Source organism: Peromyscus californicus, unplaced genomic scaffold (assembly GCF_007827085.1).
Source record: "Peromyscus californicus insignis strain IS unplaced genomic scaffold, ASM782708v3 Scaffold_12__1_contigs__length_115047231, whole genome shotgun sequence".
In the NCBI taxonomy this organism is placed as follows: Eukaryota; Metazoa; Chordata; class Mammalia; order Rodentia; family Cricetidae; genus Peromyscus; species Peromyscus californicus.
This window is the reverse complement of record NW_026294413.1, coordinates 93,513,128-93,523,959: the sequence shown is the minus strand read 5'-3', so window position 1 is coordinate 93,523,959 and position 10,832 is coordinate 93,513,128. Positions and strand designations below refer to the sequence as shown.

Sequence of the window (10,832 nt, the reverse complement as noted above, 5' to 3'; positions counted from 1 at the left end):
TTATCCATTACCATTTGGGTTGCTTCTGGTTTTTTTTTTTGTTTTTCGAGACAGGGTTTCTCTGTAGTTTTGCGCCTTTCCTGGAACTCACTTTGTAGACCAGGCTGGCCTCGAACTCACAAAGATCCGCCTGGCTCTGCCTCCCGAGTGCTGGGATTAAAGGCGTGCGCCACCACCGCCTGGCTGTTTTTTAACAAAAATGATAAAACTACTATGAATGTTCATACATTACCTTCTTGAGAGTGGAGTTCCTGGGTATATTTGACTTTTAAAAATGATATATTTTTATTCTTTGAGAATGTCGTGTATGCATACAATGGATTATATCCACTGTATGTTTACCTTATTAGTAGCTGCTGGTGCATTTACACAAGGTATGGTGTCCACACATTACCAGCAACATAGGAAAGCAGGAGAGGCCCATACACCTCCATGTGGTTTTCGTTTACACTTCTCTGCTAATTAAGTGTTGAGCACTTTTCTGTGTATTTTCTGGTCTTTTGTGAATCCCAGGTTAAATACATATCCGAGATTTTTGCCTATTTTTTTTGACGAATTGTCTATGTCACAAAGTGTGTGTGTGTGTGTGTGTGTGTGTGTGTGTGTGTGTGTGTGTGTGTGTGTGTGTAGGTGTACAAGTGATGGTCAGAAGATAACTTCTGGGAGTCAGTTCTCATCTTCTGCTGTGGGTTCTGAGGATCGAACTCAGAATGTCAGATTTTTCTGCAAACACTTCTTCCCGCAGAGCCATCTTGCTGGCCCAAGTCATTTATCTTTTGATTATCCATTTATTGGGTAATTTATTTATTTATCCTCTTTTCCTTTTTCTCCTCTTCCTTCTCCTCTTCCTCCTCTTCATTCTCCTGCTCCTCCCCCCTTCCTCCTCCTTGATGGGGTTGGAATCCAGAGCTCTGCGCATGCTAGGCCAGCTCTCTACTTCTGGACTAACCCCTGCCCCCCGACCCCCCACACTGGAGATTTGGATGTGTTCTGGTACGTTCTTGATCAGATAACATTTGTGTTACCCTCCCCCAACCCACCCACCCACACACTGGAGATCTGGATGTGTTCTGGTACGTCCTTGGTCAGATAACATGTGCTTTCTTAATCATGTTTTCTTTTAGTCAGAAGAAAACGGATTTGGATGCAGCCAGATGCTGGAGTCTCTCTCTCCTGGCTCTTGCTTTCCATGTCTGCTCTAGGAAGTCTTTGCTCTCAGTTGCACAGATACTTGCTCCCTTCTAGGAGCATCATGGCTTTAGTTTTAGAGTTTATGTCTAAACCCAATCTAAACACTGTCAAGATTCCAATGTGATTATTCACAGAAACATACAAAAATCTTAAAATGGACCCAAAGAAGACTTGACTTTTCAGCAAAAATATATATAAAAAAACCTGTGATGCCAAATTTCAAAGTCACAGTAAGCAAACATCACGGCACTCACATGGAAACAGACACGTCTACCAGTGGAAAAGGATAGAGCTCAGAATAAAGCCATGGAGGTCGGTTGCTTTCTGACAAAGTGCCTTAATTTATTTCATTATGGATATCCACGCTGTTGAAAGAGACTTAGTTGCCCATATGCCCCCACCATGTGCCATTCACCTTTGAAGCCAGCTCCTCCTTACATCCTCACTGTGGTTACCCCTGGTTTCCTGATATTCTTTTGGTAGGATCCTGACCTAGTTGGGTTTTGATTGTGGTAATAAAACACCATGACTAATAGCGACTTGGGGAAGAAATGGTTTATTTAGCTTACAGGTTACAGCTCATCCTTGGGGCAGCCAAGGCAGGAACTCAAGGCAGGAATCTGGACGCAGGAGCTGAAGCAGAGACCATGGAGGAATGAGGTTTCCTGGCTTGCTCACTTGCTTTTTTATATACCTAATTGCCAGGGGATGACATCACCTACAGTAAGCTGGGCCCTTACACATCAATCATCAATCAAGAAAATGCCCCATAGCCATGTCCACAGGGCCAATCGGATGGGGGGCATTTTCTCAATTGAGATTCCCTCTTCTCAGATGACTCTGGCTTGTGTCAAATTGACAAAAACCTAAGCCACACAGACCCCATTTCTAGCAGGGCCACATGAGCAGTGAGGCATTATAAGGGCCTCCAAGAGTGAAAACGGAGCTTCAGCTGTCTCTTCCCACTTCCCCAAAAGAAAACCTGTTGTGCCAGGGCACGTGTGTGGCTGTGAGTGGTGCTTCAGGTCCAGGGGGTGTGAGTGATGTCCGTGAACTACAAAGACAGATGGGATGCTAACACTGCGTAGTGCCAGGCACAGAGGTGTTTAAAGAGGGCAGGGAGCCTCTGGAGAGAGAAAACTTGAGGCTGTTGTGGCCCCTTCCAGTGAAACAACACCAACAAACGCAGGTTACAGAGCAGAATACAGACCCTGACTCCAAAGCTTTAACAAAAGTAATGAGACAAAAATACAGGAGAAAACACTGTGATGCCATCCTCACACACTTGGCAGCTGTTAGAACAGTAGCAGTTTTTAATCTTAGTTCCTATTCTTTACATTATTACATAATGTGCGGAGTTAACATTTATTTTTCAGGGTGTCATTTATGCATTCAATGCATCTCCACCTTCTCCATCCCCCTCCAGCTTCTCCTGGCGTCCATGTTTTCTTCCCACCCTCAAGCCATTCCTGCCCCCCACTTTTTTCTTTCTTTCTTATTTCTAGTAACTGTGACTGATAAGCACTGGCCATAGGCTCATAGTTGTGGCGTCATCCACCAGGGTATGGCCAACCCACCAGGGACCTTCTCTCCACAGGAAATTGACCCTCACTTCCTGTAGCAGCCACTGTTGACTGGCAGTAGCTCAGGGGACACCGTGGAAGAGGAGGAAGAAAGATTGTAAGAGTCAGAGGTCATGGAGGACCGGGGTCAAACAGTGTCTTTGGACATGACAGGGCCACTGTCCTCATTAGCTCACAGTAGCTGGAGCTGCCCGCAGAAGACTTGCACAAGATCAAGCGGGTCAGCAGTCCATCACAGATGGGGAGGGGCACTCCAGCCTCCACTGTCTTCTGTCTCCTCTTGTTTCTGATACAACATCAGCTTGAGTTGTATCAGTTGTTCCCTGTAGTGTTGCCTTTCTCACTCATTGCTCTTCGGGTCGCATTATTTTTGACTTTCAGGACTTCGACCATGAAGAGCCCAAGTGTTTTTTTCCTCCCTCGTGCCCACCTCTGGAAGGGGTCACTCTGCTCCCCAGTGGGTGGCTTCTGCACTGGGCCTGAGTTGTGCAGCTGAGCACAGTTGTGAAGCACGACATAATCAGTTTCCCCACAGGAGAAGGTGGAGTTATCGGAGCTTGGTGTATTCTCAACACAGGAAGCAGCAACATCAAAATTAGAGACACCGCTTAGCCTCGCCCGCCCCCCCCCCCCCCCCCCCCCCCCCCCCCCCCCCGCTGTCCCACACCGTCCTGTAGGTCACCTGGGCAGAGCATCAGCTGACAATGAAGACACACCATCAGGACAACATCCACTTGCTCCTGTGTGTGTTTCTAAACCTCACACTCCTGCCGCCATTAGCCCTTGGTTTTTCCTCTCCTACTCCCCCGAGTGCCTGGCTTAACTACAGGGGTATTTCTGACTTTCCCCAAGTCTCTGCTCCAACCCAGTCTTCCCCATCCAGTGGAGACTCCAAGAGCTCTGCTGGGGTCTTAGAAAGTCATTCTTCCATATTGGTATTCCACACGTCTGCTCCCATACCGTAACCATTTGGAGAAGGGAAACCATTCAGCTTCAGTTCCTAGGGATTTGAAATTGAGCCTCAGGGAGGTGAGGGTTAGGAGTGGGGGGCCACATGGACCTGAGCCTGCTGGATGCAGACCTGGTGAGCAGCAGGGACAGAGTTCGGATGTGGGCAGTCAGCTCCACTTTCCCTTACGTTCCTTGGTCCCACCTGGCTCTGCTTGACCACCGAGCACACAGTCCCACAGGACCTTTTTGTGAAACCCAACTTGCCCTGCCAGTCATCAGCGAAGCCGCTCTGTCATTGGCTGGGGGGAGCAGGGCAGGCATCTGCAGACTTCCCACTTCTGCTTTCTCCAGGAAATGAAGAGAAACCCAGTCCCAGTGATTCATAATGAAACACTGTTGATGGCTGCCATGTGAGGCCAGGGCTTCTCTTCCCCTGAGCTGAGCCGTTGGAGGCTGGGGATGGAAGTACCCACACCATGTGACACCAGCAGACTTTGAATGCTACCCCTCCAGGTACGTCTTCCTGCTCTTGGACAGGACAGGTCAGCCTAGTGGGGGGTGCTGGTTGTGGTGGGATACCCCACTGCCTCCCACAAAGCTAACTGTGGAGTACATGTGTGACCATCGGTACCTAGTCTGAGTCTGGGGTGGCAGGGAGAGTGGCAGGAAGCCAGTGGTGAGGAAGTAAGAGGTCAGTCGTGATCAGTGCCACTTAGTGCCTGGGTTTTGTCACTTGTGGGCTTTGCCAAGCTGACCAGGCATCAACTCATTCCTTACCCTCTGGCCACAGGCTAAGTCCCTTCGTTGGGCTCTGCTGAGGAGTGGGCATCTACCACAGCTGGGAACTAGGTCTGGCCTGTGCCGGCTGTCAAGGCACAGAGAGGGGGCACCGACTGCCACTCTTGCCCCCTTTGTCCCTGTGTAGCTTCTGAAGGGTGGACCACTCATGCTGGCCTTCTGCACAGCTGGGCAGACCTGGTCCTGCCCTTAGCTGGCCCCACCCTTGCCTGCCCCAGGATCTGGTAAGTAGAAGTCCCTTTAGGCCTCATTCCTTCACCTGAATTGTCACACCCAACCTTTGAATGCCAACATTTCTGCACAAATAGGAACAGCTGGATGTTGAGGGTTGAGTCTCTTCTCCTTCAAAATCCAGCCTTCTAGAACTGGGTGCTAATCCCTTGTCCCAATCTTTCCAAAGTGATAACTAGGGCATTGTGCACCACCTTTCCAGGGAATATTTCAATTTGGTATAATTGTCTGCATTTCTATGCATTTAATCATTCAATGAACAGTCAAAACTGGTAAGGGACAATCAGTGGACGAAGGCCTGTGGTTCCCTGTATAGTGACATGAAGTAGGATGGAGGTCAGTGTGCAGGAAGGGCAGGGAGGCTCATGTCTGCTGAGAGGAGACTGAAGGAGCCCAGGGCTGCACTGTGGTTTCTGAGAATTGCTCTTAAAAGCCTTCAGGAAAGAGGCTTGGAGTCCAATGTGGTAGCTTGGGGTCAGGGGCATGCTGGGGACTAACCAGAGAGGTGGGTGTGGGCTCAAGTGTGGGGAGATCTTTCTGTCTGTCCATCCTGGGCATCTGGTATGAAGTCCTATAGGCCTGGAAGAATTTTCTTTTCCTTCCTTCCTTCCTTCCCTCCTTCCCTCCTTCCCTCCCTCCTTCCCTCCTTCCTTCCTTCCTTCCTTCCTTCCTTCTTTCCTTCCTTCCTTCCTTCCTTCCTTCCTTCTCTTCCTTCCTTCCTTTATTTCTTTTTTTAAAAAAATTATTATTTTGTTTAGACTGCACGCATGTTTGTGCACCACCTGTATGCAATACCCACAGAAGTCAGAAGAGGGCACTAGACACCCTGGGACTGGAGTTACAGATGGTTGTGCGCTACCATATGAGTGCTATGGACTGAATGAACCCTAGACCTTTAGAAAAGCAGCCAGTGCTCCTAACAGCTGAGCCATTCCCAACCCCAATGTTGAACATTTTCAGCATTGAGTAGATGGAGAACAACTCAGACAAGTACAGGGGGCAGAGGGTTAAGAATAACTAGATCCCCTGTGCTGGCCTCTGAGTGTTGTTATTAAAGATCATCATTTCTTTGAGGGCCTTTGCGCATTCATCCTTCTTTTTCTTCAGAGGCAGCTGTTGTCCCAGGTTTGGGGTTACTGTTACCTTGCTTTTATTTCTGGTTTCCCCCAATCTCTGAATTGTTTAATAATGTGTGGTGTGTGAATGCGAATGCCGTCATAGGCTCATGTATTTTAATACTTGGTCCCAGTTGGTGGAATTATTTGGGAAGGATTAGGAGGCGTGATCTTGTTGGAGGAGGGGAGTTACTAGGGATGGGCTTTGAGATTTCAGAAGTCTCACTCTTTTTCTAGTGTGTGTGTCTCTCTCTCTGCCTCCTGGTTGCATCTGAAGATGCATCTTAAGCTCTCAAATATTCCTGCCACCATTCCCTTGCTCTGACATCATGGACTCTAACCCTCCGGAACTGTAAGCTCCAGATTAGCTGCTTTCTTTTTAAAGTTGTCTTGGTCATGGTGTTTTATCACAGCAAAAGAAAAGTAACCAAGACAGTATGCAGTTTGTTTTATATGTTCTTGAACTTTACTAGCCTGAAGTATATCTTATGTCTGTGCACATGTGTGCAGGTACACTTCTCTGTGCATGCACATATGGTGGGTAGACTTTTATATAACATGTCTTTCTATATTGCTCTGCATTTCAATCTTTGAGACAAGGTCTCTGAACCTAGAGATGCCCTTTTGGATAGACTGGTTGACCAGCAAGCCCAGGAGATCTGCCTATCTCTGCCTCCCGGATCCAGGGGTACAGATCTGTGTTGCTGTACTAGCCTGTATGTGAGAGCTAGGAAACTGAACTTAGGTCAACATGTTTACACAGTGGGCATTTTTATTCTCTGAGCCATCTCTCCAGCCTGAATTAAATATTATTGAAGACTTACTTGTCTCAAAGCTGTGTTTGAAATTTGTTTGTATTTCTGCAATTCCCTTTAATTTGCTAATATCTAATTCTGTGTAGCATTCTATCATATAAACATAGTTCTCTGAGATTCTGCTCATGAGCACATGAAATATTTCTAGTTCTTTCTTTCTTTTTTTTTTTACTATTACAAGCAGTGCTGCTGTGGTTATTTGCATACATTATGCTAGAGTATATGTAAGAATTGCTCTAAATTGTATATTCTAGAAATAGAATGGGTCATAGATAAACTTATCTTTAGCTTTTGTGTGTACTCTGAAGATTGTTTCCAAGGCATCCCTCACACTTAGATCTGTAGATGTTGAGGGCCATTCTACAAACTGGTGCAGTATTTACCTGTCAACTACATGTACCCTTCCCCCCATGTACGGCTGAATCCGAAGGTGTGGAACCGGAGGATCTACGGTGGGGATCATTTTACCTTACCACCAGCAGTATAGTAGAGCTGCTTCTGTTCCACATTTTCACCAACATTTGATAGCAACAATATTTTGTAAAGGAACTTCAGTCTTTCTTTTTTTAGTCCTTTACCCATCTGGAAATTAATTTTCTCCTCTTCAGTGTCAAGTAGCAGTTAAAATATGGTTTTTTGGTTATTTTTGTTATTCAACTTTATTTTTTGAGATTTTTGTATGTGAGTACCATATTTATATCACTCCCGTCTTCCCATTAAACTCCTTCTGTGTCCCCCTTTCCCAAACCTATGGCCTCTTCTTTATTATTGCTACTATAAATAAATATATATATATATATATATATATATATATATATATATATATATATATATATAAATAACCTGCTTAGTCCATTTAATGTTGCTCATATGCCCAGGTCTGACCACTTGGGACTGGATATCCTGTGAGTGAGCTTGTCCCTGGAGGAAGCTGTTCTCTCTCAGAGCCATTGACCACTGTAGCTCTTCTTGTAGGGTTGGAACCATGTGGAAGTTTCCCTGTCTATGCTGGCATGTCAGCTGGTGTTGCTGTTATGCTGGACTTGTTCAGGCAACTGTATTGTTGAGACTCATGAGTGTGTTTTCCCTGCCATGCCCAGGGGGCACTATTCAGCAGGGGCCTCTGGCTCTTACAGTCTTCCCACCCGCTCTTGCATGATTCTCCCTGAGTCTTCAGTGTAGGGGCTGTGTTGCTGATGTATCAGTTGGTGTGGAGCATGCCACAGTCCCTTAGTCTCTGCATTTTGACCAGTGGTGGGTTTCTGTAATGGTCTCTGCTGCAAAAAGAAGCTCCTTTGATGAGGGGTGAGAACCGCACTTATTTGTGGGTATAACTCTCAGTATTTAGAATACAGTTGGAAATCATATTGGTTTAAGAAAATGGCAGTAGTTTAGCGGCTTTTATCTTCATCTAAAATTCTAGATGAGCATCTACTCAGTGTTAAGCATTGTGTCTTTTTCTTCCTTTAGTGGCATAACTGTTAAGGATGCTTTCGTTCAAGTCTATCATGAACTTTCCCCACATCCACTTCCTGAGATCTTCCCATTTTCCCACTATTCCTCTTCCTTTCCCCAGATTCTCCCAATGCTCCTTTCAGGTCATTTATAAACGATCATTGGTTTCCCATGTGGCTAGGCAAGGGTCTGAGTTGTGTTTATTATAAAGGCCATCATTATGCAGCATCCCTGAAGTAAGTCAGGTCACCATTCACACACGGCTCTGTTTATGGCCGCTTTGTCAATTTGTCTATCATTCCCAATACTATCCAACAATGTTTACTGAAGGCTTATTGTAAGTCTTCATATCTGGAAAGAATCTTGCTATTTTCTTCTTTCTTTTTCAATACTTTACTCTTTCATGTAAATTTTAGAATCAACTTATTGAGCTCAGCAGAAAATCGGTGCTCATGTGTGAATGGAAACAGAATTCAGGGAGAATTGTCATCTTCATGAAGATAACTCATCCAGTTCACGAACACGGTTTGTCTCCCTTTTTAAGCAGGTCTTTAAAAATAGTCCAACAAAATTTGATACTTTATCTCTTAAAAGCAGTATGTATTTTGCTTAGATTGACTCCTAAGTTATTTTTATTTTATATCATCTCGAGGTTATTAAACAAGAAGTTGGTACTGTTGTTGATGAGCCTTGGCGTGTTATAACAGGGTTGTTCTGGTTCTTATCTGGTTGTGGGAAGCAACAGAAAAAGCAAGAAAAGAGCTTAGTCCTACCTCAACATGATATATCATGCTTTGTTGATATCCACGGAAGGCCCGCCCCTTTCTGAACAGAAACAGAGTGGATGGTAGGGAGGGGCAGAGGGGAAGCGGGGGAGGGAATAGGAAGTGGGGGGAACTGCGGTCAGGATGTAAAATAAATGAAAACAATTTAATTAATTAAAGAAGAAGAAGAAGGAGAAGAAGAAGAAGAAAAAGAAGAAGAAGAAGAAGAAGAAGAAGAAGAAGAAGAAGAAGAAGAAGAAGAAGAAGAAGAAGAAGAAAAAGAAGAAGAAGGAAGAGGAGGAGAAGAAGAAGAAGAAAAGAGCAAGGCTTTGGAGCTGGTGTCTTCATGCAGGCTGGGGTGATAGTGACTTGCCACAGAGATAGGATGAGAGATAGTGGACTGAGTCGGTCAGATTTTAGACACTGCTTTGAGAGTGGGGTTTGAACACATTCTAGATATAGACAGTTGTAGAAAAGGCAAAAGGACGACAAGTTCATAGTGTCAGCACACCTGGAGTTGCCGTGCACAGAGCCGGGCCAAGGGCATAGATACAGATTTGGGAGGTGGTGGTTCAGGGACATGAGAAGGTGGAGACCGACATGGACCTGAAAATCAAGTGTTGGTACCATCCCTCCACCTAATCTAGTTCCTATTAAGTGAACAAGTCAGCCTGGCCAATTATGGAGGGAGGAGGAATGAGCTCCCAGAGTTCATCGGCTCCATTCTGGCGGGGCCATCCCTCATTTTACTTACAATGAGGTCTTTGCATTTGTTATCTCCCTGTAAGTGTTTCAAACTATGAGCATCCAGACAGAATGATGTTTCCTGACAATATTCCTAAGCCTTTGGCTGCTGGTCCCACCTGAAGCACCTGCACATGTTCAGGACTTGCATCTCAAAATCTAGATCTGTCCTATCAAATACAGAAGATGTGCAGTGTTTGAAACTCGGCCAGTTCAAAAATTGAGATGCACTGCAAATTTGAAAGGCATACCAAAGTTCAAGGATATTATGAAATATCAAAATGTAAAGTGTTTCACTAACACTTAAAAATATTGGGAAATAATAAAATGGAACTATTTTGGACATGTGGCACTAGAACCAAGAATCTGCAAGATTCTAGGATCCACCACTCGTGCCGAAACTCAAGGATGCTTGTCATTTACATAAAATACCACAATATTTGCATACAACCTATTCACACCTCCCATATACTTTAAATGACTTAAAAATACTTTAAAATACTTAAAATATCTAATACAATGCAAATGGTATGCAAACAGTTGTACTGGATTGGTAAGGGAGCTATGACAAGGAAGTGTATACATGCCTATTCACAGATGCAAAGTTTCCTGTAATATTTTCTGTCCCAGATGTAGAACTTGAAGATGTAGGGAGCCTACTTGGAAATATACCTTAAAATGAATTTAATCTATTGGTTTTTAGTTTTTCTTTATGGCTACCAGAAAGTACAAATTATACACATAGCTTGGACTCAGGGCTGGTTTTATATTTGTACTTCATAGCCCCTGTCAGAGACAGGGTAATTCTTCTTCCATGACTTGCATAAGGTATATGATTCAAGAAGCCAGGGAAGTGAAAAACCGCTAGTCCACTTAATTCTAAGAAAGAAGTATTGCTGCTAAGGAGAATGGAGTTAGAGTCCACAGTGACCAGCAGTGGGACAGAATTCATGTAAACCTCAGGGTGAGATTAGCTTCAGCCCATTCTCCAGAAAGCCCTTTGCCCTCTGACAGTGAGTGAGATGGGATTTGATCCTAGTCAGTCCATACACTTTGCATTGGACACGCTATCACTAACGGGTCCAAGGACTAAGACTTACAGAGGACAGTCACCATGTAGCAGAACTGTGACGCTTCTTTTCACTTTGGCCAAATGACTAGCCAGACCATCTTTTAAGAATTCAC

General features: G+C 44.8%; 1 protein-coding gene across 1 annotated transcript in view; it reads left to right on the top strand.

Moving 5' to 3' along the window:
• The first annotated feature begins 4,116 nt into the window (after nucleotides 1–4,116).
• The window catches only part of Wdfy4 (WDFY family member 4), a 249,625-nt gene continuing 242,909 nt past the window's right edge, over nucleotides 4,117–10,832 (top strand). Inside the window, exon 1 of the mRNA XM_052733905.1 lies at nucleotides 4,117–4,238. The gene's annotated coding sequence lies outside the window, so the exon portion shown is untranslated. The remainder of the gene's footprint in view (nucleotides 4,239–10,832) is intronic.